Raw genomic sequence first — 27,554 nt, 5'->3', positions numbered from 1 at the left:
GAAACCGGCAGAAGTGGTAGAGTTAATTGACGGAATCTAAATAATGTATCACATTTTACAGGTTCAAATAAATTATTTCATTTCATTTGAATGAGTTTATATGGACTCTTTGCACCGGTATGTATTAAATTAGCTTAAATACACCCAATAATAAGGCAAGATTTAAAAAGAAACATTATATTTTCCCTAAAATCCCTATTTCTACTGTACCCCTAAAATATAATGGTAAATTGAAGGCTTTTGTAACACAAGTTGGAAAGTTGATAACAATAGCCTAATTTTGGCAGCTTAGTTACATCAGCAAACAAGTTTTTAACCGTAAAATCTTGGTCAGACTGTGCAAGCTGGTTAATTAAATGGACAGTTACTGACATCGCTAACTTGCATTTAATAAAATATACAAGGTTTAGTAGTAGTACTTCAGCAGACCGCAGCCATAACACTTATCTACAGTCTTTATCGCCAATAGAAACACTATGGTAGGTCTCTATGTGGAAGTCCCCCCGGGTAGGTACCACCGCAATGTCTATTTCTGCCGTCAAGCAGTAGTGTGTAGTCAGTGTTGTGTTCCGGTTTAAAGAACATTGTAGCCAGTGTAACTACTGAACACCGCAATCGCACAGTTCTATTATACAAGTGCCAATGAGTTATATTTGTAACGAAGGTTTACTAATCGCTCGTATGTTAGATTATGACGTGATATTGTTTTTTTATGTCAAAGACGTGGAAATCTCCCTTGCGTTGTAAAAATTCGCACGCAACTACATCTTAGTTATTTTGTACCTGAATGCCAGAGCTGACAATTACAGGAATAGAATATTTAATCCTACATGTTTCTCGCTTCGCCCGCGTGGACGGCCTTCCTTGTTCTAAAAGTCCCTTAATTTATACAATAGCAGCAAATTTTATGTCTTTCTGTGTGACACAATAAAATTGCTAACAAACATCGAAACATCTAAAAATTCCCATCTATATATTTGTAAGAGTAAGATAAATTGTTGTAAGTAACAGTGCAGTTTGTACAGTGCCTAACCGACTACTATACTGCTTAACCGAGTACATATTCAAAACACAGGACAGTTACTGACCAGCCCAACTCGCACTGTGTAAACAAACTCTAATTTATATTCAATAGACCACTCTTTTTGAGTGTATAAAAACTTATTCAATTTACTGAAAATTTCTAACTACAATACATTATTTTACAAAAGAGATTTTGCTTTTTCACGATGAAAGTGACCATTGAAAGCAATGAAAAGGATCCAAACAATGCCATTATGACTTCGTGTTATAATCCAGATTTTAGGTTTAAAGTTAGATTCTAAAGTCTAGAATTCGTGATCTGAGTAAAGTAAGGTCGGGGATTGTACGCCAAGGTTTAAGCTTGCCGCAGGGTTATAATTACTCTTTAGTGTAGTTTTCTAGCATTGTATTGAACCTATTTTGCAATGTAGGTTTTAGATAAGTTTTTCGACAGCAATAAGGTGATATGATAAATTATTTTTTCTGGCAGCCTCAGTTGCCCACTTTGAGGTTCTGGTTTTGATTCCTAGCTCGAGAAACTAATCTCGGAGTTTATAGATTAAAAATTGTCCACGTATACGATTTTGAAAGTCATCTCCTTATTATAATATGAGACGGAAATTCGGCAACGAATGGATCTTTTTGCCGCTTTACTTTACCTTTCGTGGATAAAGCGTAAGCTGCTTGCTATAAACTAGAGGTTATTAGAAGCGTTTATACTCAACTAAATAGCCACCGAGTTGACGATTTGCTTTCCGGGATATGAAATTGTACCCTGTCAGACAGGCCGGTTTATAGCGAGCGTCGCCATCTCGAATTTTAAATGGACTACGCTATACCTATTAAGCATACAATGGCGTTACTAGAGGAGAGGGGACCAGACCAGGAGGGACCACGCGCGATGTCCAACTGAGGACCTTTTTAACTCACTACCCATTTTACCAAAGCATCTTTTTTTTATTACGTTCACGCCAAAGTGACCCCACTACACCTTACAGTAAGTGGAGTGGGGTCCAATAGAATGTCGACTGACGAGAGATGATTACCCCTCGGCAGTCGACACAATTATGCTGTCCTGTTGGAATCAAATATACACAGGCTGATTTCGGAACGCGACACACTTACGTGGGCCATTATGGCGGGTTATAAGACCTTGTGTATGGTTGCTATTCGAGCGGATATAATATATATCTTAGCACCAGTAAAACTTCCGCCCCTAAGCGTCGTATTATTAAAAAACATCACCTTTGAATAGGATCTTAAGTAAACATTTAAGGTATTCCAATATTTAATTAAAAAAACTTCAATTGTCATTTCAACGTACGAACGAAAACGTTCTGTTTTCAGCTGTGTTTGTCCTGTTTAATTAATGAAACTCGGGTGTCAAAATCAGTTACATGATGATACTTAAGACATCAATTGCGATGTTTTTTTTTATCTGTTAATTGAATAAAGAAGATTATAAGTTGCTGCACTGAACTTGACGGCGTCTCAGTTGATGTGCTTCAGAGCGAAGTTAAGTAACTACTAATACAGCCTTAAGTCACTTTGCCATGTAGAAAAAGCCATGTTATACATATAATGGGGTCACCACCATACACACAATACGTTAATTTTCCCACGTCTCCCACTAATATTGAGTAATAATATTAAAACAATGCTTGCTTCACAATACTAGATGGTAGTGTATGAAAGCCGGCTGAGTAGGAACAAATACCCATTTCTACCAACCACTGTTGTATTCTGGACTGCAGGACGACCAGTATAAGTAATACGTTGCTCATAAGTTTTAGGGACCTCTGTGGGCCCGTACCTACATTAAACTAATCGGTGTTCCAAAAGGTCGTAATGTCTTGAAGAGCCCTTAACAAATTTTGCTATTTGGACCTTCTATAGCTACTAGGTCTATGTAATTTGGTCGGTACGAAAACACATCGAAGTTCCAGGATAATAGCACCGTACAGTGCCATGTTGATTTGCAACAGAAATTCGTAGGTGTTGCTATTACTTATTACAGGCAAGCGTTATGCTTATAATTTAGCTTATAAGATTTAGCAATTAGGTGGGCCTTCAAGGGTTCCTTTACCTTATAGTATAAGTAAAAGAAACAACATATGTATATTAATACCATGACAACAACTTATATTGGAATATGCAGTAAAAGTTTTACCTTATTCCTAAGTTCTACTATACTTTATTTAGCCCTCAGTAACCTTTGTCCCATTTAAAATAATAAACCCAGTAACATACTCCCAAAATATTATAATCTTATTTGCCAGCCTCTGGATTAAGGTCATTAAGAACATAGGTCAACGCACCAAGATATATCATATCCCATTTAACATAACACTAGGGTAAGCAAGAAGTGTTGTGTTTATTAAACAGCCACTTATCTGGATGTATAATGGGGAGAACAACACTGGAACACGATGACTCAGGCAGTAGTACTCCAAAGTGCGAGAAAGAGAGACATAGCTTACATGTAAGGTGTAAGAGAAGGAACGAGATAGTTTTCCAGTTGCGTTTCCCGCCTAGCGCCAGGCAGTACGTTCGTCGGCCGGCGTTTGTTTTTGCCTCGCGTCGCTCAGTATTGGACGCGACATCGCAGCGAGGGTACGCTCGACGCTGTCGCGTGCTGTGGATACAACGATATTACGCTAACTAATACAAAATTATCAAACTCACTTGTGGTTCGACGTTACACTATCATCCTGACACATTAAAGCATCTATTGTGTTTATGTTTTCCTTTTCGTTTTATTTTTCGTTTATGCTCCTTTATTTTGACCGGGAAAACGCCGGTTTGATGTAAAAATTGTGTGAATACGCAATAACAGTGCACTCCTTTGTTCAGTGACGTTTGAAGGACTAACTGGAATCTTGTTGGAAACGTAACTTTGTGCGTTTAGTTTTTGGTTTGTTATTTTTTTTTATTTATTTTCGAAACGCCGGCAACCGAGGTGTGGTTGTCAACACGTGGACTATCGATCGTTGACGGACTGTCTGACTCAGGTGAGCACTAGTCTATTCTAATTTCAAATAAACATATATAATTTACCTTTTTTTCTAACCTCTTTTTTGTTTTTACCGACATATTGTTTTTATGCGGCTGATAGTCGCGTGTTTGTCTTCTATCCTACAAAAATTAAAAAGTTAGCTGCCTTTTGAAGACGGATACTAAATTATTACTTTACATAGAAGTTACGATCGTGTCAACTGCTCCTGCATAGAGCAAATGACCGTATTTTAACAGGAAAATGGCGATAAACTCAACGTTCGGTTTCCGTGGAAGTCGATAAACAGCTGTGAGTGTAACTATTGACGATAACATTAAATATAACATCGAATATTTTTATATACTACCTATTATAATATTGCAATCGTTAAAACTGTCACCAAACCGGAATTTATTAGCGGCGGCCGGTCACAACATTGCAAAATAATATAAAATTAGCTGTCACTTTATTGTAGTAAATTACGGTGTGCTTTTGTTTTATTTTCTCACAATTCAATGACCGCTTATAGATAACATTGCAGATTAAATTAACAAACCGATAATAACAAAACGCAAAACGTATTATTAACAAATTTCTATTTAAACGTAAAAAAATTGCGAAAACGCAAAAGAAGTCATCACACAGCCACGATTCAAAAATGGAACTAATTCTATCGTAAACATAATTTATTGTCATGTGTATTATTGTGTAGTTTTGACAGATGGCGGTGCAGTGGAATGGTCGCTCGTTAGTCGGATCGGGTGAATGCTTGTATGACGTAATATTTCTTGTAAATGTGGTCGTTGCCACGCGCTCTGGTTACAATGTACCTATGCATGCTTGTGTAGACGTTTGTGCGCCTAGTAAGGAATCTGTTGATGTCACATGGTTTAGTAAGGTTTCTTGTGACGTAGATTTGGTTTAGTCGAGACTGTGAATGAGTGCTGTCTGGTGTGTTTCGCGTATAGTCACAATGAAACGACAGTTATAAAGTGTGATAGTACTTATGTAACAAAGGAAATGTGGACAAGTTGATAAGATCAGATAGAGAAATATCGAGTTATACACAGGCGTCAAGGATAAAAATCCTTAAGAAATAAGATCCGTTCTGCTTTGCCAAACATGAAGCTACAAAATATGGTAATAGAATTTATCATTTTTGTAAAGAATAAAATATGTATTAATTGAATTTTTATTAATAATTGAGATCCAATCTAAACATACATATTTCGACATTAAGTCATAAATTGGTCTTACAATAACCATGTCCACCAATTGTTGAAACATCGTAATTTTTATCCCACTTTAAATAGCGACTTCTATTCACTTCTACTTTTAAACCTAATATTACCTAAGACTTTACAATTTTAACGGTGCGATATAATAGTACGTAGGACCTAAAAATTTACATAAAACTGAATCTCAAAGCCAGCAGCGGTCTTGAAACGAAACCTGAAAAATACAGCAACATTTGCGACTGAGAAACAAACTTTTTGTAGCCTTACGAGTGCGTGGAGTTGTTGAAAACTTAAAAAGCCGAAAGAATAAGTTAATGTTGTCATGGTTAACTGAAAATGAGTTTTTAAAGGCCAGCTGTAGTACTGCTGAAGTACAGATGACCTGACTTTCACAGTCAAGATATGGACTACAAGATTCGAAGTAGTTACACAGTTTTATCTGGTTCCAACAGGCCGGCATAATTGTCACAACTGCTGCGGGGTAATCATCTCTAGTCATTCAACATTCTATTGGACCCCACTACACTGACTTTGTCGTAATGGTACAAAAAAAAAAAAAAAAAACATGTACCTCTTTTATCCCCGATGGAGTAAGCACAGGCGCGACTTAAGCGCTTATTTTAAACCCTGGGCATTCCGTCCTATGAAGTGATGGGCTAGTATATCACTATAACGGACATAAATACAAGACTGAACTAATACTGAGCAGAAAAACCTTATATCACTTTGCTCGACACAGGATTCGAATCTGACACCTTAGCGCGGTAGTCATACCGCAAAAACTACGCCACTAAGGCCGCCAAGTGATAGTGTCATAAACGAATTACGTAGTATTTAGTACAGAAATAATTAGTTATAATTTAGACAGGTTTGTTTATATTAGGCACATTGGGATGGTACCTATGTGAAATAATAGCTGCAAATCAAACCTCGAAAGCTAATAACACTCAATATCCCCTATCATCACCCTTAGGTAGACTGGGAGAGAATTAAGTCCGCCGATGTACATGTTATGTATGTGAAGTGCAAATAAATATTCTAAATAAATAAATATCCTTTACTCATCAAAGATTTCTTTGAAGTTAAGATATGCATCTTCGATTTCCATCTTTTGATCTGCTTGTCGATATGCTATCGATCCAAAAGAACTATTAACATCTTCAGACGTTCTTTGCGCCGTAATAGATTCTAATTTAACAGCAAACAATCCACACGAGACGTGATAATTTGATAATTAACATCTATTCAAAACGTTTGCAATAAATAAATCTTAACTAACGACATAACACAATATTGAAGAGTTAGCCATAAACACATGTGATTACGTGAAGATGGCGTAAATGGTTTAGAAGATTTATAGACTATTATCCAGATATTTCTAGAAGTTTAGAACAATATTTCAGCTGGAGACCTGACCTTACTCAACGCAAAGTTAGTGGACATTATTGACCGACTTCAAAGTAGGAGGTTTTCAACTCGGCTGTATTTTTTTATGTTTGTTACCTCAGAACTTTTGACAGTTTAATTTTTATTAGGCATCGACTCCTGAATTGGTGATATATATAAGTAATGTTAAATTTTTTTTGGTTTTTAGTGACTTGTGAAGGCGCTATAATTTGTTGTTAAAAGTATTTCTAAGGAACTAAAGGTATACCAGCATTAGGATAGCATGATGATAGTATGATACTCATGATAAATGTAGTCATTAGTTGTTGGCAAAATGACCCCCAACCCCGCCTCCTTTGAATTATATAATTTGAAGTTCATGGCCTCGGTGGTGTAGTAGTAGTACGACAGCAGTGCTGAGGTCTCGGGTTCGATTTCTGGATCGGGCAGTGATATTGAGTTTTTCTACGTATAAGCCCGGAGTCTGGAATTTGTGTCCAATATGGCGACAGGCTTGCCCGCTATTATGGGACGGTACATGTACGGCAGAAAGTAGGTGCACCAGATGCGCCTCCGCCTACACCTTCGGGGACAAAAGGCTTGAGTGTGTGTAGTTTAAATATCTTCGATTAAGTAACATGATTCCTTTCATCATTAGGAATAAAAAATTACCCACAACAAACTCGCTCACAGCCATCAATACAATATCTTTAAGATTATATCAATAATATTTCTCAGATCATTGCGAACCAAGGTCCGCTGTTCCATCTAGACCTAAATTACTAGCTTAATTATCGATCCATCGGTAGATACGGCCGGTATTAGGCATTGCAACCGCTAATGGCAAATTCTTTGATCATATCGCAAAAAACAGATAATATCGGCTATTATCGAATGATTTAAGTTCAGGCGAGACAGTCTGGCCTGCCTGTGAATTCTTGCTAAATTAGTCATTCGTAATTAATAATTCACTGGTTTGTTACTGCAGTCTTATGGTATTTTCATTCGTTTAAGTTTTAAGACGGCTAGGTGTGTCTGCGTTCTTAACTGCTTGGTGTTAAAATACGTGCTGTTATCCACCATTGTGGATGGTATAGCCTCATTAAATTTTGCCGTAATACTTAATCATAGATGTTTTTGGACTAATATTTTAAGTTGTGACTGATTTGTATTTCTAATGTCTGAGGGCGACAGCGCAGTGTAGTGCTTTTTCGATATTCTTGGACATGACATATACAGTCTTACTTATAAAAATTTCGCAAAGCTATGCCTAGTTAAAACACTAATTTACTCGATCAGCTGTGCGTCAAACCCGCTATCTTGCCTCTTTATAAGTTTTAAACTAGGAACCGGTGATTTTTTTGACAGCTATTTAAGCAATTATTAACCACCTCTTAACGCTAAAACAAGATTATAAGTAAGACTGTTAATTACTATGTGGTGAACTGCTTGCTTGCCATTTAATTGTACAAAAAAGTTCCGTGATCTTCAATGCTCCAATTATGCGTTGACCAAGCATCACAATCATATAAAGTTTCATAACGCACCGGTCAAAGGTATGTAAGACCCCTTCACTTTCTAAGCCGTGAGAAACTTTTTGTATTACAAATGTGATTATGAAATTAGCATTTTTGTCGACATATTCTAGATTTTGTTGATTTTGATGTTTGGTGAGAGTTTTTATTTTTGCTTTTTGATTTAGTTGATGATGTGATAAGGTGAAAGTATTCGCGAACTGTACGTTCTAATGTAGATTTTGAATTGAAAGTCACATTCACCCTAAATGTGATTGCACGTATTAAAAGCAACGAGCAAGAATATGAAGTCATAATACTCTCATAAAGGTTTTTTGGTAAGCCACTACCGAAAACTTGATGTTGCTCGATTATTAAGAAGAGTACAGATTATAGAATTTAAAAGTCAAGAAAGAATTTAAAATTAAACGGAGATTTTTTTGAACTACATAAATAGTATAGTCCTGAGTGACATTATGCCTTTGCATAAGTTATCCTTTTTTACTTACCAAATACATTAAATTTACTTTTTACTAATAGTAAAATGAAAACGTTTGTATGTTATTTAGAAGTAAACGGATAAACGACTGAACAGATTTGGATGAAATTTGACACATAGGTAGCAGGGTAGATCAGGACCTGGATTAACACATAACTAGGTAATTTTTATCCCAGTAATTTGCCCCCATGTTACATTATTAATATTTAAATCCGATTTTTTAAAAAGATGGCGCTTTAAGGCTTGGGTATCGTATTTTTGGGACTTCTGTATCGGGGAAGGCTTTTCGCCATTGAAGTCGCGGCTAACTCTTTGTAATCAGCAGTGGCGAAGGTTTAAATTTTCTGAAAGGGAAGCCGACACAAAATGTAGGTAACTAATGCTAATTATAATTCGATTTAAGGCCAGAATGATATAAATATTAAATATTTATTATTAACTAGCTGACCCGATGGTGTCCCTTCTTAACTATCAATTTGCAGCATGCATTCTGTAAATCGCTGACAGTTAATTCAAACAATTGACAGTTATATAAAATTAATATTTTCGTTGTTTTCTTAAATTTTCTAATTTTCCGCGCAATTTTTTGTAAGAACTTTAACTTTCATAAGAACCTTCTCCTTCTCCTTCTCCTTCTCCTTCTCCTTCTATATATTATATATTATACAGATAATATAACTTATTTTAATAGTTTGTTTACATATATTACTAAAGGGAAGCCGGTAGGAATCTGCTACCCTTCGTCACTGGTAATCAATATTTACATGTAATTAATTTACTGCTCCATTTTCAAAGGTATAAAGTCTTAACGCGATTATTTGTACTGAGTAATTAAATGGTATATTGACATCTCACGTATGGAACCAACAGTATTGAGTCTTGAATATGTGTATGCTATTTAGTTGTACCATTCCTAGATTTGATATATCATTATGGAATCTTATCCTTAATATACACGGTGTAATTACATTCAATGTTTCAGAAACAAGAACTTTCGTTGTTCGTTGTGTTGAGGGTCCGTCTGGGTAGGTACTGCAATGTCTATTTCTGCTGTCAAGCAGCAGTGTCTGGTCTGTTGTGTTCCGGTTTGAAGGACATTGTAGCCAGTGTAATTACTGGACATAATGAGACTTAACATCTCATGTCTCAGGATAGCGAGCGCAGTGGAATATCAAAAAATAATTTGTAATTCAAAGTGTTGGATGGTGTTTCTTCTGTTTATGGGCACTTGTGTCATTTACCATCAGGGGAAAGGCATTCTCGTCTCGTAAAAGCAATAAAGACATGTAATCAGTAAATGATATGGAACATTTCGGTAGCATTTAGAAAGTGAAATAAAAAATTACAATCAAGGTCACGCTTTTTTATGATGTGAAATTTACTTCATGTCGCCATTTATAGATAGGGTTCCGTACCTCAAAAGGTACCCCTATAGGATCACTTGTCCGTCCGTCTGTTCCAGGAAAGCGTAGAGGTATCAAGATGAAATATATGTCAAATACCCTCGTATTTAATAAACTTGCTACCTCTACGCGATTTGACAAAAAGGGCCTTGACAGACGGACAATAAACTGATCCTATAAGGGTTTGTTTTGAGATACGGAACCCAAAAACATGTTTACAGCTACAATGTTGCAATGATTCATCGAAATATTTGCTTTAACTACTCCTTATGATAAGAGATTCCAAGGATCCTTGCTTGTAACGTTAATCTACATACAGAGGCGTGTTGCAAAATCGTGTTTGTTTATGAACGTTTCACTGCAATTTACTTGTACTTTTGTAATTGGTTTTGATAGCCAGATCGGGGCTCAACAGACATATGCATAGGATATGATGTTAGTTTTTAATAATATTATAGATACTTATATTTGTCAAATATTTAGATGTTTGTTGAACGGATTTGGTTGTAATTTGGCACATGGATAGAACATGTCCTGAATTAAAAAGAAGGTTACTTGTATCCCGTTAATTAGTATATAATAATAGTACTCATATCAGCCCTGTATTATATACTTGCTCACTGCTGAGCACGGGCCTCCTCTACTACTGAGAGGGATTAATTAGTGCCCCTGGGAAATATTTGTATTTTTAAGTTAATAGCGCTGACATCATTCAGATGACGCTGAGGATCGCTACAGTTATTATTAGACTTTTGTGGTGGTAAAGCCTTTTTACGCGAAAGAAGCCGCGAGCAAAATCGAGTACATAATATGTACGATATGGCGATGAACTTGCCCTATGCTCTCTCCCAAAGCACACACACTCACGTGTTTTATCTCCGAAGGGGTAGGCAGAGGCGCAACTAGTGGACGCACTTTGTGCTGTGAGTATTCCGTCTTAAAATGTTGTAGGGGGCGAGCCTATCGTCATATCGGACACAAATTCTAAGATCTAGGCTGGTACTGAATAGAAAAACACAAGATCACTTTACCTCAGCTCTGCAGACGTACCGTAATACTACTATGCCACCGAGGCAGTCATCCAAAGCATAAATTGAAAATGAGCTTCATGATTATTTTATAGTAGAAGTAAGAGAAGAGGTATATTTAAGATTAGATCACCTTAGGGATTGCGCAGGCGTTATCAATTTGTTCCTTGTATCCGAGAAACATAAAACTTACAGCTGTGTAGTTCTGCGACTCATAGTCATTAGTCTACAAATCATCGTTACAATGAACTTATCTTACACGAGGTCCCCTCTTAAATCTTTCTAAACTATTGCGTACATCTTTATGAAATCCCGTCAATTCCCGTTACTTCTGAAACAAAACATATACATTGCAATATCAGTGGGAGTTCAAAGCGTGTTTTTTTAATATCCAATCCAGATGATACCAGCGCAACACAGGAACGTGTGGACGGATCACGCGTATCGTAATCAACGACTACAATGCGTATGTTGTATTAGCGAAAATCGGACATATCTGCATAATACCGGTTTTATCTGCATCGATCCGGATTGCATCGGTGTTTGTTTTATGTGAAATTTTAGTTTGATTTATTATTTAACAACTGGGCATTATGAAGCTTAACATTTAGGCTATGTAATGCGTCGTTCAAAGTTCTGTTTCTACTATTAAGGGCTGTGATGATACTTCGTCAGGCGACTAGCTCGTCTTGTTATTTGGTTTAATGGGTACGATTTATGAATTTATTTCTTTTACTGACTTCCCGCCGTTTACACAAACGATCCTGATCTCTTTTTTTGAATCGATCGCAATGACACATTGTAAGGACTTATTACAGTAGGCCGTTATGGTTATGGTTATGGTTGTAGTAGGCAGTAGGCCGTAACACAGTATTAACTAGCACGGACGGTAAGATTTTTAAATTGTATACGTACCGTTTTAATTATGTTAACTAATTTAACACAGTCATTACTTTGTTTTGTACTTTATTGTCAAATGCAGTAAACCACTGTACGAAAAACTGTTTAAATAAATTTCTTTCTTTCCATCTTACTGTGAGCTGAGGATGGCATGGTATTAAAAAATATTTATATATAATGAACAATATAGATTACGATAAAAGACCATTCGACACAAGGTTGCACAAGCGGGCCGCCGGAAGTAGCTGATTACTTCACACGTACGGAGCATGGTGGCAGGGAATACAAACATTTTTCTACAACTATAAAGATTTTAAGCGAGTTACACCCGTATTCAAAAACGATGCTATGACAATTGAGGACGCCTAATGTGCCGGAACGCATAGTGTAAGCAATTCCAGTTCTTTTGGCTTTGTTTATATGAGACAAATGAAGTAAAGTTTTGTCCCAATATGATATAATCGCAGTGCTTTATTCTATCCTACTATACACTTTGAAGGTTGTCATGCCAAAAGCACTTAGAAACAGACTATCATAGCATTATTGCTTTTTACTTAGTTAAGCAGCGGCGATAGCCTAGTTGGGTGTGGAATGGACTACCAAGACGAATGTCCGCAGGTTCAAATCCTAAGGGCACACACCTCTGACATGTGCGTATTCTTTGTGAATTATCGTTCGCTTAATGGTGAAGAAAAACATCGTGAGGAATCCTGCACATCTGAGAAGTTCTCTAGTCTACCAACCCGCACTAGGCCAGCGTGGTGGACTAAGGCCTAATCCCTCTCAGTAGTAGAGGAGGCCCGTGCCCAGCAGTGAGACAGTATATAATACAGGGCCGATATTATTACTTAGTTAAGTAACGTTTATGATTGTGAGTACGGGTGTAAATCTCATGGGTCTAGTGCATCGTCAGCATCTCTGGACCGGGAAGTACTGGACAAACATTTGTTTTTCTACATCTGGCTAGAAGACTTCGCCTCCTTCGTCTAGCAATTAGTAACGCGAGGATTTTTTAACAAGTTTTGTTCGGGACTACATCATCTAACGGAATCTTAAGGTCAGACAGACGGTGATAAATAAAAAAAAATGCACCATGCTTGAATAAAGTGAGTGAAAATTATAATATAGCAAAGAGAAGGATGAACGCACTGTAATCCCTTTTTCATGTGAAAAGCTATCCCGGAAGAATTGTTTTAGTAAATAATCTTTCAAATTTGCCGTACCCGTCAGAATCTAGCGTTACTAACCAGACAGTATAGTTAAAATGTAATAACCTTTTGTGCAATAAACTGAAATACATCAATTGTAACATTTCGAGTGTCTAAGCATTTTTGTGTAATAATTTTCCTAGATTTACATACATCGTTATATACTTTATAGTTTTGACGGTTTTCAGTGTTTTTTTTTTATTTTTAATCTCACCGTTGCCGATGGTTGGTTTCCTCTGCCGTAGTATATGGTGTTCTCCTTATTCATTGCGTCACGTCCCAAGGTGTTTCTATGTGTTAACACTATATTTATGGTTACACCAATTTAACCACTGAATATATGTATGTAAATTAATTATTTGAATACTTACCTCATATGAATCAATTGGAGGTGTAAAATTGAAAACAAAGTTATTAGGAATTGCTATTAATATATTTATTTCCCATAAGATGGTATAATATAATTTATATTTTCCTGGATTATAAATAACTTACTATTCATTATTAACCCAGGACTTTATTTGTGTGGCTAACTTCATGTATATATATATCCATTTAACAGTTTCAGCGCTTAATTCTCAAACATTCAAAAATCAAAAAATAAAATAGTTAGTAGGATCATTTACATAAAAAAACTTGGATAGGATCTATGAAAAATTTTGTTTTTGTTTGAAGGACATTGTAGCCAGTGTGTTTACTGAACATTATGAAACTTAACATCATACGTCGCAGGGTAACAAGTACATTCTAGTGCGATGAGCAAATTACTCGTCTCGACATTATAATAATAATTATACTAGCCTCGATTATAATTATAATAATTTTAATATAGTTTAGCGAAACTGTAAGAACTGAGTACCAATATTGAGAGTTCAATTCGTTTTAAAGAATAAATGGGCTTAATCAAAATATTTGTATAAAAATATAAAATATAGGTTCTTTCAAACAGGGCGATAACATGGTAGTAAAGAGAGATATGCTTTTATGAAATAATCTATTTTATTTTAACAAAAATATATTCCGATTTAATATAAGAAACTTTAAACAATTGTTTTTGTACATCTGAAAGATATTTATATAATTTATTCATGTTATAAGACAAACTTTGTTCGGAAAAATTTAAACAGTTTATTTCCCATACATATCTAGATATACTAAAGATGATTGTTGATTACCAGCTGCCTTTAATATAATAGCATTATAATCATGATGTGTACAAAATACTCATTTATATGTAAACAAAGTGTAATCTAATTAACTTAATTAACGTAGGAATTATTAATACGTTTCTGTAAAAATAATTAATATTCAAAATAAAGTTACATGACTTTTTTAACTGTATGGTGAAATAAGTAAACTTCTGGGCTAATTTTAAATTACAAAACTGCATGCCATTCAATAATAACGAGGTAGATATGCTATTAGAACGCGCAATCGGAAGACTTAAAATTGTCATAATTGTACACATATTCACGCCCTTTGTTCCTGAAGGGGTAGACAGATGCGCATCTGGTGCACCCATTTTTCCGCCATGAGTATTCCGTCCTATTATGTGATAGCGGGCAAACTTAGCGCTGTATCGGGCACAGATTCCAGTCTCCGGGTTGACACTGAATAGAAAATCTCAATATTACTGCCCGACCCAGCAATCGAACCCGAGACCTCATGACCTCATCACTGCAGTTGTACCGTAATACAATTACGCCAATGAAGCAGCCCCGATATTGTCGATTGCCTGTGCGTAAATGATAGTTTAGCTGTCTTTTTTCTTCGTATTGTTTTTTTTTAGTATACGCGCTTGCAGTCAGTACTGCTTTATACAAATATGTCGACTCTTTCGCATGACACGTAGCGCCAAGAATGAGTAATTGTACGGAACAAGAGTTTGTTTGGATATTTTTTTTATTGATCATTGGACATACATGTTTATTGCAGGAAGACTCATCACCAATATTAACAACCACACACACAACTTGAATTAATCACAATAAAATAAATATTCTAAATTAATGTTAACAAATCAAGACAAACCTGTTGAATCAAGTTCTGTTTGTTTTGAAGTCGAATTTACACAAGCTTTTAGAGAACAATGGGGTTTGGGATTAGTTTCAAAACTCAAATATTTTATTAATATTTGCTTAGGTGTAATAGGGACTGCGAATGGACGTATCTTAACAGCTATGTTTGAGTGTATAGTTAACGATAAGCTGACGCAAGTAATACGCAATTGACTTTATTCCTCAACTTCCTTTAGAAATATCGTAATATTAAAGAACCTTTTAAAAAAGAACATATTTTTATGTAATGGTTATTTTTGTAAATACTACAAAAATAGCACAAACTTCTTAGAATTAATAAGTAAAAAGGTTTTAACAAAAAGTGAAAATTTGGTTAAAACTTTCTTCCTGAAAATCTTTTTATGGTTCTAATGATATAATAATACAAGGATATATTTTCTTTGGCATAAAGACAACCGAGGACACGTGATCATTATCAAGTACGAATACTTAAAGGTATTTTTAACCGACTTCAGAAAAAGAGGTTCTCGATTCGATGTGTATTTTTTTATGTTTGTAACTGAATCACTAACCGATTTAGAAAATCTAATTTTATATGATTTAATATACTTCCAGATTGGTCCAGTAGATTTTTTTTTAAAAACGCTTCAGTAGGTATGTTTTTAAACTTATGAGCGTAGGGAGCAGCTAAAATGAGCATGTCGTCTAAGTAAACGAAATTGCGAATTTTGCTTCCCTTGGATTTTTTCATTTGTGTTTTTTATAAGTTGCCTTTTGTATCAAGTTGTACACTTTGCAGTTAAGCATGCTTTGTAATTCAAAGTTCATCTGTTTCTACTCTTTGTGGGCAGTCAAGACGATATTACCAGCAGCTTATTCTTTTCATTTAATTACTACATATCAGCTGCCTTTTTTATTCTAACAAAACTCCGCGATGCCGTCCAGATAAAGTATCAAATGGCAACAGATAGCTATCATGCCATTCGACACAATAATGCTGGACTAAACAATTCCACTGCATTTTATGTTAACGGCACCTATTCTAATTACTCGTAATTGACTCCCAAGAATCTCTAGTAGACTAAAATAGAGTTTTTTTATTGCTTTGAATGACGAGACGAGCTTGCCGTTCGCCTAATGATAAGCGATATGACCGCTCATAAACAGAAGAAAAAGCATCCAACACCTTAAATTACAAAGTATTGTTTGGTACTCCACTGCGCTCGCCATCCTGAGACATGAGATGTTAAGTCTCATGTCCAGTAGATACACTGGCAATGCCCTTCAAACCGGAGCACAGCAGCAACTAAACACTCCTGCTTGGCGGTAGAAATAGACATTGTGGTGGTGGATCCAGGCGGATACTCTATAAAAGAGCTACCACCAAAAGGTGTACGATCAAACTCAAGAAACACGGCGGAATCAGGCGGTGTCAACCTTGTAGGCATCCGTTCTCTTCCTATAAGAACCTCTCACTACTAACCTTTGCATAAGGGATTTCGCAATGCAATTGTGTGTGCCAGACTAACAACCTAATCGTTGCGACCTAAATACTTGCATTGTCTATTAATTTAGTAGAAACGAATTGATTGCGGCGTGGTTTTATCCACCAGGATACTTTGTAAAATTGATATCGTTTTGCGTTGTTGCGAAATTGTGTTGAATGAAACGTTCGGTTGTAATGTTGTAATAAATGGATACTTATTTGGAGGTCTTGTTTCTGACTTACATTGAGATAAGGGTAGATAGACGTTTTGATATTTATTCAGTCACTGAGCTTTATTGCATTAATTTTAAGACTTAAAACAACATATGAAGTCGCAATTTAATGCATGCAGTCAAATTCTATTGCATCGGTATTTTATGATGTTGCGTCTTACCGGAATTTTACTGAGCGTTATTACATTAATCTGAAGATCCAAAACAATATTTAAGTGGCAATTTGATGCAAGCAATTCTATTGCATCGTTATTATATAAGGTTGTTTCTTCCCGAAATTTTAAGTCAAAAAAAGAGTTTAGTAGAATTTAACCCATCCCAGAATTGGTGAAAACTAGTATTCTTAACATATTTTTATCATTTTATTAAAGAATTTATTACATTTTCCGTATTTTGTAGTAGCATGTCTGATTCAAAGATATTTTTTTTTATATACACATCTAAATCTTATATTTATTATTACCTATTTATAAAAAGGGGTAGTTTCTGATTTCTTGATTCTCTACAACGGTTGCTTTGTCACGTTTGTAGTACTTCGCGCTAAATGACTATTTATTCGATAAATGCGTGCAAACACTTGCTATCAGTTTCATTTGTTATATTAAACATCAAAGACCGCGTTATCAGCGGCAGCTTGAAAGTGTTTGCTAAATGGCCTGAGTATATATAAAATGCATATGCCTTTTGACAGAAGTCGGTTATGGCCATACCCAACTCTATGTATTGCCGCTGCTTTACTGGAGATGGCGAAGTATCAATTATTCTTTCTCTAATAACTGATGATATACATTTCCGACTTCACTTATTTTATAACAGATGAGAGTATTTGTCAAAATGTACGTAACGAAATAAGAAATAAAATTTTCTGTTACCTCTGTTTTTTTGTTCGTTCTGTTAAGTATTATAGAGAATGAATATAGGCAAATTAAAAAGAAAACAGATGAGATAAAAAAAGTCGTAATAATATTTAGTAAAAACTATTTCGTTACGCACGTTTCTGTTGAGAATTACTCATGAATCCATTGATACGGTGTCAATCTTGAAATATAGAAATAGGAACCCGTGTAGTTTTTCCAGGATATGTCCCGCTTTACATTTTCCCAGGATAAAAGTAGCCTATAACATTCAGGAGTGATGTAACTTCCTATCAATGAATTTTTAAAATCGATTCAATACTTCCAGAGATTACTACAAACCTACAAGCAAAGTTTTCCTTTTAATAATATTGGTATAGCTTGGTCCCTTACGATACTGCGTGTGACTTGCTCGCGTCTATATAAAACGATGTAAAATATCCAGTCAATTCATTATTTCTACCCACATAACTTCCATGTAAAGTTGCCAACTTGGTACGTCGAAGTGTACCGTTTAACTCGTAGATTTTATTTACTTAACATGTGAACTCCGCTGTGAATTTGAAACTTCTAAACTCCCGAAGGGCGTGTTTTGTTTTAACAAAATCGGATTGACTTCGGTTTGTGTTTGACGGAGTTGTGATGCCGAATTACCCCTGCTTTTGACTTTGCACGCGTTTATTTTTGAGGGTTTCAAGTCCTCAAATGGGGTGGCAGTTTTCTGATGTTTTGTGAATAAGCTTTGATGGAATTTTATATATTTTTACAACTATTTTCCTGCAGACTTCAAAAGAGAAAAATATACAACAGTAATGTTTTACGATTGATGTTTTTGAATCGGTCTATAGATCGTCTAGCTAGTCGAGATGACATTTAGCCTCTACAAAGCAATTAACAAACATACCGTTTATCTTTTTAGAATACCTGTGTAAGAATAGAGAAGTCCTTTCACCCAGATTTAAAATATTCAATGGGAAACACAATTTCATCTACAAATAATATAAATGTAAACGAGAACAAAGTCGCAGTATACACCTAATATCCAATATTCCATCCAAGCAGTTAACTCCGGCCTTGTGTTTCACTTAAAGTAATTTAGATATCCGTTCTCCATTCTTCAATATTTTGTGTAAATGTGCCAGAGCTATTACCGATAAATATGGTTTTATGTTTATAATATTAATTTTAACGTAGCATTAATAACTAATGTGGTGTTTTAGTATACCTGTCCATTCACTTAATAGAAGGATTTAAGGAGTAGTATTTACTCCTCATGACAATATCAAAATAATATAATGAATTATAGAATATCAACAACCTAGAAAATAGGTGTAATGGTAAACTAAAATTATAATAAATATTTAATATTATTAATTATTATTTGTAACATTGGAATTGGTCTACAGTTCACAAAATAATTTATAACTTGAAATAGTTTTTAGTCTGGAGTGATACAATTGTAATTAAAATCAAAAGGCCCATATACTTATATGCTATTAATTTACTAGTTCACAGGCCTGCCAGCTAGAATGGGAAAAATACGACGTGAATGACTGTCGTCTAATTCTGATTGGCTGATAGACCATCGCCTGAGTCATGTGATAGTCTCTCGACCAATCACAATCGAACGACACGGGCTTTCGTGTCATATTTAGTATTACATACTAAGAGTCTACTTATTGCTTAGGTTAGACATTAATGACCACGGTGGTTCAGGAAGACTTAACATACGTTTAAAATTCTTTTAGACTGCAGGTTAGTGATGTACAATACTTTAAATTTACTTTTAGATGACCCGTTTACTAAAAATGATAAATCACTGTCACATTATATAACTAGAAAGCAGTAGAAGCGTTCTCAAAACGCGTATTTTCCTTATAAACCGATAATTACAAGATTATCAATTAAATCGCCATTACAGCCGATGGTGTAAGATTGTTGTCGCATCCTTACGTCACCGTAATGTGGAGCGGCAATGTTACCACATTATACTACAGGCCAGTGGCGAAAGGTGAAATTTTCGGAAAAGGAACCCGACCCAATATAACATACGTCCCAATATGCATAATGTTTGCAGATTGTTCTGATGATAATTAAAGTCTACAGAAATTGTATAAAAATGGAAGCCGGTAGGAATTGGGTTGTATCGACCCTTTGCCACTGCCACAGGCAATTAGAGATTTTATGGATATTTGTAAAGCTTAGGTCATTGACACAGAGTCGAATCAACACTTCATATCATGTTAACGCTCTACGCCCGTGAAATACATTTCCCGAAATCTCGCTGTGTATTTTTCCGGGGAATGTACGCTATACAATAATCCGAGGCAAGCTTTGTGTTTTCAAAATTCTATCCAAATCCGTTCAGTGGTTTTAAGCATTAACTCGAGCTTTTAGTGTTGGTAAAATCGTGTTTTATGTTCAAATAGTTTACTGGACCATAGGAAAATTTTGCTAAGGTAATAACTCACGTTAAGTCTAACCAGGAAAATAAGCGTCTTCATAGCTCCACTTTTGCTTTTTCATTTTACAGTTAAAGTTGCCAGTACAACAAATTAGCTCCATATTTTAATACGACATGGCGAAATTTTTTATTTTCCTAACTATGAGTCAATCCCTCTTATTGAGGATCTTGACTGTTAACTATTTTGATGGTGCCTCTCCTTTGGCTTTTGTCTTTCTCTCTTATGATGTCTTAATGAGAACTTTCAACGCATTAGCAACTTTATCTATCCATCTTTTGGGGATTTGTCAATAACTTAACGACAAATACATTTAAAACAAAGTACGGCAATACATTTTACTAATCGAACTCTAAACTTCACGGTCTCTAGACATGACCCGCATCACTGATAACACTCACGTATTGTTAAAGGAAGTTTATGTCTGGAACTGTTTCAAAACCCGTTCTTGTTTACTAATTACTGATTAACTGAGGTCGTTTCATTCTATGGTGTTTTTGGTGGGAGCGATCAATAAATGAGGAAAAATAGAAGGTTACTAGCTGACCCGGCAAGCGTTGTTTTGCCATAAATATGTATATTAGTTGTAGCAAATATTTTTGTATATAAATACAAATATAAACATTGAAATCGCGACCAAAAAATAGGGTGATAGAAGGGTGCAAATTTAGGGTTGTATGTTTTTAATGCCAAATCATAAAAAAATAAAACAAAAAAAAATATATGCATTTTTTTTTTGTACGACACCCTTATCAATTAAGGGTTAATATAGTTTTCGACCGATTATCCGACATACCAATTAAACACAAAAAATCATGAGAATCGATCTAACCGTTTCGGAGGAGTTTTAGAGACTAACATTGTGACACGAGAATTTTATATATTTGATAAGATTTTTGATCTGTGTTTGTCTTGTCAGCGTAATTATTTATTTTATTCCTGACACTGCAAAGTCACTGCACTGTACATGATGGTAATCGCTATCCCGTCCAGATAAAGTATTCAATGGCATCAGGCTATCTCACGGCCATACGACACAATCATGCCGGCCTACTGAGATGCTTCTTCACGCTCTAGGATTACAGGAAGGAGGGAACAAGCGCTCAGACAAACTTTTCCAAAGGTTGAGGGGGCGGCAAAGAGTTAGCAAACCTATGGGATCGCGCCGTGATGGTTTTAACTATCAAGCTTATGCACGGGGGGACATTTGTCGCGACCCTAGGTACACAGTTAAGCGTGTATAACCCGTGGTTGTAATTACACATAGGGGCCTATGAGGAACCCGCGAACATTTCTTTTCCTCTTCACTTCGCCCATCCTATTACTTCCTCTTCCTTCCCCTTCTTTCCTCCCCTATTTCTCCTCTTCCTCTCTCCTTTCCAGGGCCCCGCAGTCGCAAAGCCGGGAGGAACCAGCATACCGTTCGCAGGTTCCCTCAGTGTTGACTGCGGGGTCTGTATTTAAAAAAAAAACTATCAAGCTGTGGCTTGGTATACTAGCACGCGTGGTTCTGCTGAGGAAAGCAGTGAAGGGGATCAAATTGACCAATTCCTCAGAGCATTCACCATGACACAGACAGCAGAACACGCTTCGAGAAGCGCGATCCTTCCACAACTGTTGCGACTCTAAGTTGCTCGTCACGTCCGTATCATTCACTGTGGCGCATAAAAGGCAACAGATTAAAAAAAAAAATATCAATTTATATAATAATCCTACTGCTGTTCTTAAGAATGGTCCTAATTATTTAAAAACTTATTCATATGAGAATAATTTAAATAAATTAATTGGTCGCGCAAAATTAATGACGCGTTATGAATTAATTAAAACATCTGCCACTCACGAAAATAATTATAATATTCACCAAATTGTAAGACGCGACATAACGAACTTTCGCTTTCGACGAATGAATGAAGAATGAATGGAATTTCATTCGTTCACAAGCAACATTGTGTAAGCCGACCTCGTTATACGCGCACTCGATTTTATACCGCTTTTACTATCTTTTAACGTGTTTCGCGGTCTTAATTAGTGCGACCGGGATGGCCACGCGGTTTTTAACATGATACATTTCCTCATAATTATTTTGGAAGAGTTTTACTGCTTTTATATGTATGCATTGCGTTTGTAATAAAAAGTTTATTTGTATTAAGAATTATAGCTGTGCGCGTTGAGTGGTTTGTGAAAGGAATTGCTTTGTGTAGATGCAAGCTAAAGTTAATTCAAGATTAGCATATATTTACTTTTTATTAATTATTTGGTTTAACGTTGAAGGAAAACGTGAGGGAATCTACATACCTAAGAATTCTATTGACTACCAATCCACATTGGGTCTGTTTGGGAGACGAAGCGCTAAGCCACTAAATATGTATGTAGAATCGAACGTCACGCGGTCTACAAGAAGTAGAGCTATTTAATTTAGCTCCGACGCCAATCCAGAACAAATATTTGCAAACCACATATAGGTACATTAATTCCAAAGCGGGAATTGAACACGCGAAGTCTCCGTTAAATCTGATACATTACCATTACTGATTGAAGATTGTGTTGTGTTGCGTTAATTGTATTTACACAAACATAAATAAACTCCTTTGATGTAAAGTTCATGTATGTATATCGCTGTGCACTAAAGGGTCAACAGTTAATTTAATAATTAAAATAACGGTCGAAAAATCTGTAAACATGAGCACCCTATCAATTAATAAATTTTAAAGGCGTTAGGAAAAACAGTAAGTGTAAAAGGATCTGTTAAAGAGAAGACATACCTGAATTCATCCGTGACATCACTGAGATTGTAGTGCGCACGTAAGACAGAGATAGCGAGATACTCCAAGATATTGCTGCACCGGCCGCAATATTTGAAAAATAATTATCCCTTTATGCTATTAATTTTGATAGTGTTTACTTAAGTTTATTTTTCTATAGTCTACAAAATATACAAAATTTAACATACATATTACAGAGTAGTTTTGACCGCTTTTACCGGTTCAACTGATAATAAACTTAACCCCCATTCAATTACCTGGGTATTAGTAGTACCCTTTGGTATAGCGCTTTCATAACGAGTTTATCATCAAGCCGTACTGACAGCGGGCTGACAGCTTTTACTGATACACGTTATCGAATTATCTGCGCGCTTTTGATAACCCGGTTTTAATAATCGTAAGTACCTAGGGAATTTAGAGGAATATATTTGGCAAAATACTGGTCCAACATGCAAGATTGTCAGTCAACAGAGATTTGATTGGACTGAATTAAATCATCCAATCCATTTAGATGTTCGATTTCAAATGGTAAATGGTGCGTTGAATTTTCTGTTCCATGGATTTATAAGAATATGCTAGTGATTTAGGAATTCGCGTATAATTCGACGATGTCTCATCTTAATGATTTCTTATGTTTACGCGAATGTTTGACATTAAAATCCCCCCCGTCCCCTTCGTGATCACAAAGGCTGCAGTCTTCGAAACGTCAATATAAAAACCGAAACGAAAACTATAAAAACCGCAGTAAAATCCGAAAAATAGTTTAATTATGGATGTGTCTTCTTGTTTTTTTTTTTTTATTTTGCCACGAATCTGGCTTTTGAATTCTCTATTAGTCAAACAGTCAGTAAGATTTTTTAAAACGGTAAATTTAAATTGTCTTTGTGTTTCAAGGTCTTAGGTCATATAATTGTCAGCAAGTTTTCAACTTAGTTTCCAAAGTTTTTGGAATTTAAGATATAGTAATGAATAATTAATAAGGAATTTATATTCAGAATTGTCATTACAAATACAAGGGCCTACGGTGACCGAGCCTGCTAATTATTAAAACCATGTAATTATGAAACTTTTCGACGAGATTACGGTAGAATACTGATAAATTAACATCGTTATTACCTTTAATAGGTAACTTTGTCACCGGAGCTTTAAAGTTTAACGGTGTTTTAGCTTTTGGTTTATAACTTTGTAAATATGGGAATGCATGTACTCTTTTAAAGCACCAATTTTATATCAATAAAATAATTATTTTGAAATAAAACTATTTTGCGGTTTTTTTATATTATTATCCCCCCCCCCCTTCTTCGTGACCATGAAGGTTGCAGTCTTTGAAACTTCGAGAGAAAATAATAATGTAAAATAAGATGACAAGTATGTATGTCGCTTTCCTTTACTAATTTCAACTACTAGATTCATAATACTGTGACGTTTGCGCACCGAGCTTAGACTACTTAGTCCACAGCGTCTGCGCAACGCTTTAGTCTCGAAAAGATGTCATTACATTTAAAAAGAACTCGGAACCGGGTCATAAATGATAGTACCATCGGCCGTTGGCATGCGCGTGAGTCAGCGACCTCGTCTCGTGGGTACATAATTGCAACCGTCGTACGTAATACATATGTATTGTGCATATGATTCAAATAATGCATCACGCGAGGCCATTATAGTGGTATGGAACTGAGATATATTGCAAGATTAACTTGCGCTCGCGGTTTTGTTCGCGTCTGGTAATCAAATTGGTGTTGTACATTTTTCTGGGTTGATTGTTGTGTTATTGCGTTATTCTATATGTCGTCAAGTTGATTTTTTAAATGGAAGGCCAACGTCGTCTTATGGCGTTCGACAGAATCTTCGCTACACAGCGCAATGAGGATGTCAGACGACATCAAGAAGGCCAGAAAGCTATAAGTCAAAGAGAATGACAAGCCTATGAAAAATTTGCAATTCAAGAGGTTTAGATCAAAAAGTTAGATTCAGATTTCAGATAGAAGTTAGATCAAGAAGTTTAGATGAAGAGTTTAGATCGAATAATATTATTGGAGACTAGTGCTATGGGTGCGTAGAGACTGTCTCGCGTTCCGTAGTAGTTTGTGTTGTTGGAATTATTATTATTTTGGGACAAAAACTACAACTACTGATACCCGACTTCGGTTATTGTCATCCGAAATATCCCCCAAAATATACATACGCCCACGATTTAGTAGTAACAAAATATGGAGGACGACGACGAACATGCACCATACCTTCCGTTATATATTATTTCCTAAAGAAATTCCAAACAAACAAAAAATATTTATAGTATACATTTCTTAACAAAAAACTTATAGTAAAAATATTGAATCATTCGAATTGAAGAGTGAAAGTATCGAAAATCGTTTTATTTTTCAATCAATAAAATTTACAAAAGCAATTTTAAAAATGGAATACTCGTCGTTATTTCACAATATCGGCAAAGGTATACTTTCGATTAGTGCGTATTGTGCTGTCGATTGATTCGTGATCAATTTAGAAGTCCTCAACCAAGTTGGTTAGGATGTTTGTCGGATACAATTTTGCACAGCGATATACCATGTCCTGGATTAACATATAAGCTACATTTTATCCCGGTAGAGTACATAGTGGGACCTTTGCTTTGGAAAAAGGATTTACGTGGGTGGAACCGCGCGCAACACGCAGTAACATAATCGAAAGAAAAGTCAAATTTTAATACAAAAATAAAAACAAGAAGGAAGTCAAAAGAATTAAAAGTGTAAACACCAACAAAGATTGTTTGAACTTGCAAATCATCTAAAAGCCTTCAAAGACAAACAATTTGGGAATCCACTTATTGCCTTTCTCGAATTACATCATAATCTCGGATGATTGATAGCACGCCATATCGATTCGCGTTTCCGTGGTACTCGATAGAGTGATTTATCGATATAAGTATTTTATTTCAATTCGCAAATTTTAATATTACGTGTTCGATTGTGTGCCAACGGCTTGGACTATTATGGCTTACTAGCTTTTGCCTGTACTCCGCCTGCGTGAAAAAAGTTTTTCGGGATAAATATTTGTCGGGGTTCAAAGAAGCCTATAGCACTCAGGCATGATACAGCTTCCTGTTAGTAAATAAAATATCTAATTCGGCTTAGTTGTTCCCTAGATGAACGCATTCAAACAAGCAAACAAACTCTTGACCTTTTACATATTTAAATCGTAATAGATCTAGATGTAAATATTTATTGGTAATTATTATATTAATTTTGTTTTAGAATAAAAAATCACGTTATAGAATTAAAATAACATAAAAAAACATTAACATCACCCATCACTTTGATCGTGGCCTGATTATAAACCCTGACTAACCGATTTATGGTCGAAATCAATAAACGAGCCCAGTCGCAGTCGATCGATCTTTGTATAGATTATAATCGAATCGTTCGAAATCTGGACCAATCAGAGTGAGCGTTTTATATGTATAGATACAAATTTTGATACATTCTCGGATTAATGAACTTTAACATCATATCGATATCGTACCTACGTGAGGCAACCCTATGTCTCACAACCGCAGTGCGCTGCCAAGATCATAAAATATCGATATAGCACATCACTAATAAACATTAGTATTCAGCAAGCAACATCGTATTTTTGTAAGGTCGCTTTATCTGGATTTACATTAAGAGACTTCTGCCCCAGTAAGCAATATACGTAAATTGTAAAGCCACAGTTAATATAAAACAGCAGACGAGAAAAGGTAATTCAAGTAAGTGCCGCAAGATGGCGTAATTATGAATATATTTATTATGAATACAAAAAACGAGGCACATCACGTTTTTTAGTAGTAGACATAGTTGCAACTAGGACATCCTCTTTTCGCCATGCGATTTCGAAATACTTTGAGTTTATTATGAAGACAATGTATTTATATTACTGTTTTGACGTGTGAACTACTTATTTACAAGTGACACATGAAAAAAATTGTTTATAATTGGCTAAATAATAATATCAACCCACTGGTGGGCACAGGTCTTCTCTATTACTGAAAGGGATAAGGCCTTAGTCCACCACGCTGACCTAATGCGGATAAGCAATCTTCAAATTCTTAGGAAGAACTTCCCAGATATGCAGGTTTCCTTCATCGTTACACAAACGTTCGTTCACAAAGAATAGAAATACGTGACCCTCGGGCTTTTGAACCCTCATTCGTCTCGGCAGTCCCATCCACTTCCAACTAGCTATCTATTCCTACAAAACTAAAACATAGCCTACTGAGTACTAGAACCGTAGTCTGAATATTTAACAATTAATATTTCCCAACTTCTTTCATAAATCTATCTTCTTCTATACTTATAATAAATCTGTAGAGAGGTCAATTCTGTACATGAAATATATTTCCAAAATAACTATCAGGGGGTGATTAGGGATCGATACTGATGCCAAAAATGCAATTAGTAAAATTTTTGTCTGTCTGTCTGTCTGTCTGTATAACCGTTATAGAAACAAAAACTACTCGACGGATTTTAACGAAACTTGGTACAATTATTTGTCATACTCCTGTGCTGG

General features: G+C 35.5%; 1 protein-coding gene across 3 annotated transcripts in view; it reads left to right on the top strand.

Annotated features, from left to right (window-relative positions):
• Window positions 1-3,595: 3,595 nt before the first annotated feature.
• LOC115447677 (brain tumor protein) overlaps window positions 3,596-27,554 on the top strand; it is a 520,294-nt gene continuing 496,335 nt past the window's right edge. For all 3 annotated transcript variants that reach the window (XM_037447641.1, XM_037447643.1, XM_037447637.1), the window contains exon 1: window positions 3,596-4,034. The gene's annotated coding sequence lies outside the window, so the exon portion shown is untranslated. The remainder of the gene's footprint in view (window positions 4,035-27,554) is intronic.

Source organism: Manduca sexta, chromosome 7 (assembly GCF_014839805.1).
Source record: "Manduca sexta isolate Smith_Timp_Sample1 chromosome 7, JHU_Msex_v1.0, whole genome shotgun sequence".
Lineage (NCBI taxonomy): Eukaryota > Metazoa > Arthropoda > Insecta > Lepidoptera > Sphingidae > Manduca > Manduca sexta.
The sequence above is the reverse complement of the archived record's forward strand: the minus strand, read 5'-3'. Positions and strand labels throughout refer to the sequence as shown.